The sequence below is a fragment of the Tachyglossus aculeatus genome, chromosome 2 (genome assembly GCF_015852505.1).
Source record: "Tachyglossus aculeatus isolate mTacAcu1 chromosome 2, mTacAcu1.pri, whole genome shotgun sequence".
Taxonomy (NCBI): Eukaryota; Metazoa; Chordata; class Mammalia; order Monotremata; family Tachyglossidae; genus Tachyglossus; species Tachyglossus aculeatus.
The window spans coordinates 128,947,362-128,950,904 of NC_052067.1; the positions used below are offsets into that span (position 1 = coordinate 128,947,362).

Genomic DNA, 3,543 nt, shown 5'->3' on the forward strand with positions numbered 1-3,543 from the left:
TTTTCTAATGAACAGTTAGTCATTTTTTTGTACTGTCAAGATGATTCCGGAATAGCAACCATGGGCCACTAACCTATTTTTTCCTTTTGATATTTCTAAATGAATCATGACATTCCTGAAATTCAAAATATATAAAATTGTCATTACTTCCCACACCAGTCATAAGTGATCCTGGGGTTTTCTTTTTTTTCTTCATTAGCAGCTGCCATTATGGAAAAGTATTCTGATACAGTGTTGTAAGCTTCCTATAACGAGGTCTGATGACTACAAATTCTGATTTTGAAAAGAGAATCTGATCCCATATCACTGGGTGGAATATGCAATTGGTAGTCACTGTCGAATTATGAATATGGGTACGTTCAGAGAGCTAATACATTGAATTAAACTCTAGTGATTAGTTGTGATTTTCTCAATAATTCTAATTGAACAATTCTAAACCCTTATCTATATGCTGCTGTAGACAAAGAGCCCCTACATGACAGATCCAGAAAGCTACTGCTACTAGCAGTGAAAGAAACTAAATTACACACTTAAAAAACATGGCAGGGGAGGGGGCAGGGGAGGGATGACTAGGAAATTAAGAGAGCTTTGAATCCCTCATTAATCAAGCACTTACTGTGCACAGAGCACAGAAATAATAATAATAATAATCGTGGTTTTTTTAAGCACTTACTATGTGCCAGGCACCATACTAAGCCCTGGGGTGGACACAAGCAAATCAATTTAGGCACAGTCCCCGTCCCAAATGGGGCTCACAGTTTTAATGCCCATTTTACCGATGAGGTAATTGAGGCCCCGAGAAGTGAAGGGACTCGACCAAGGCCATACGGCAGATAAGTGGTGGAGCAGGGATTAGAATTGGAGCAGGGATTAGAACTCATGACCTTCTGACCCACAGGCCCATGCTCTATCCATTATGCTATGCTGCTTCTTTCATTCATTCAATGGTATTTGTTGAGTGCTTACTGTGTGCAGAGCACTATCCTAAGTGTTTGAAAAGTACAATACTTCATACTACTACTACTACTAATAATAATGGCATTTACTAAGTGTTTACTATGTGCAAAGCACTGTTATAAGTGCTGGAGAGGTTACAAGGTGATCAGGTTGTCGCATGGGGGGCTCACAGTCTTAATTCCCCTTTTACAGATGAGGTAACTGAGGCACAGAGAAGTTAAGTGACTTGCCCAAAGTCACACAACTGACAATTGGCGGAACCAGGATTTGAACCCCTGACCTCTGACTTCATAGCCCATGCTCTTTCCACACTGCTTCTCTACATCATGCTACTTCATGTAATAATAATAACAATGGTATTTCTTAAGCACTTACTATGTGCCAAGCACTGTTCTAAACACTGGGTTGTCTGCTGTGTGACTTTGGGTAACTTCTCTGTGGCTCAGTTACCTCATCTGTAAAATGGGGATTAAGATTGTGAGCCCCACGTGGGACAACCTGATTACCTTGTATCTCCCCCAGTGCTTAGAACAGTGCTTGGCACATAGTAAGCACTTAACAAGTACCATCATAATTATACAAGGTAATCAGGGTGAACCCAGTCCCTATCCCACATAGGGCTCTCAATCCCCATTTTACAGATGAAGGAACTGAGGTTCAGAGAAGTGAAGTGACTTGCCCAAGGTCACAAAGCAGACAAGTGATGGAGCCAGGAGCTGTGTGACCTTGGGCAAATCACTTCACTTCTCTGGGCCTCAATTATCTCATCTGTAAAATAGGGATGAAGACTGTGAGCCCCACGTGGGACAACCTGATTACCTTGTATCTACCCCAGTGCTTAGAACAGTGCTTGGCACATAGTAAGCGCTTAACAAATACCAACATTATTATTATTATTATTAGAACCGATGACCTCCTGACTTCCAGGCACATGCTCTATCTATTATGCCATGCTGCTTCTCACTGTTTGGTACTGTACTAAGCGCTTAGAAGAGTATAAAATAACAGAGTTGGTAGATGCAGTCCCTGCCCTTTGAAGCAAGGGAAGTTGAGGAGCTCTAACCAGGTATATTAGGAAAAGCAGGATAGGAATTGGGATGGGACAGGTTGAGGGAGAGTTGGGTTATGAGGAGGGGAGGGAAGGGGACAGAAGGAGGAGAATCAAGGGCAAAATACTGTTAGAAGATTAGCTTGCAAAAGAGCAGGCTAAGGAACAGTGAGGGAATAGAGCTGATATAAAAGATGGGGAGAGTTCCATGAATCAGGAAGTGATGGCTGACGGAAACAGCCAAATGCCTCTCTGGGGTGTCTGGTAATCCACCTTAACTTGATCAATCAATCAATCAATCAATCAATGGAATTTATTGAGTGCTTCCTGAGTCAAGAACACTGTACTAAGTACTTGGTAGGGTACAATACAACAGAGCGGGTAGACTCGTTCCCTACCTACATCAAATCTTATTCCAGCTCTATCGTTGTTAGGATAATACTGTGAAGAGATAAAAGATCCTCCCTAATGGTATGACAATTCGGTTGAATTAGTTTTCAGTTTTAATTGTTCTCCTTCAACGATAACATGTAATACCCCATGGCCATTTCTTGAAACTAAAAAGTGTAGTAGAATCTCAGGGCATAATTATCAAATGCTTGAAGGTTTCCTCATTTAGCTTAAAGTTTGTTCGGATGACATATGGTGCCCTACTTTATTGAGAGCTGCCTGCTTGTGAATTTCGAATTACATATGAAATTATTTTTCACTTAAGCTAAAAAATGGCAGTGCAAGCAAAAAGCATATTTTCCCCTTCCTTCCTCTTATGAAAACGCATGAACCAAGAGAGTCACTCATACACAAAATTAATTTTCTGGCAGATATAAATATAGGCTGCTTTATCTTAGAAGAGTTGATCAATGATGAGAAATGGTAACAATTACACTCTATTAAAAATGAAGAATTACAATTTTAACTAGCATAAGTATGTTCTCACACATTCTCATGCCCTACCCTCTCTCCCTTCTGAGTCATCTATGCATTTTGATCTTTACCCTTTAAAAGTTTGATATTCCCTCCTTCCTCACCTGCCTCTCAGGGTCACACCTGGAGAGTTTCCAGTACTCTACCAGTCTCGACTACGGGAGGAAGAGTCAAGCAGAGGCCTACCCATTCCAATCTTAGCTTGGGCAGTGGCTAGCGAGTGGAAGGCAATTTGCTATAAGTCAAAACTCCCCTGTGCTGGGCAGCAGTGGCATGGGAGAGAATCGAGGGTGGAGTCTCAGCTTTACTATGCAGAAGGAGGCAATTGTAAACCACTTCTGTATTTTTACCAATTAAACTCTATAGGTACGCTGCCAGAACAACTGCAAATGGAGGTGGGGGTTCTGGGAGAGATGTGTCTATGGCATCGTCATGGGTCCGACATGACTCACCTGCATAAAACAACAACCACCACCTCCCTCAACCCACAGCACTTATATATATATATATCCACAATTTATTTTAATATCTTCCTCCCCTTCTAGATGGTAAGCTCCTTGTGGGCAGGAAATGCATCTGCTGACTCTGTCGTATTCTCCCAAGTGCTTAGGACA

At 41.6% G+C, this 3,543-nt stretch overlaps 1 non-coding gene across 1 annotated transcript; it reads left to right on the forward strand.

The window, feature by feature from the left end:
• The first annotated feature begins 3,034 nt into the window (after positions 1-3,034).
• On the forward strand, positions 3,035-3,172 carry LOC119924965. Its single transcript, XR_005449640.1, has one exon. It is a non-coding gene; the product is annotated as a small nucleolar RNA SNORA7 (small nucleolar RNA).
• Positions 3,173-3,543: the final 371 nt, after the last annotated feature.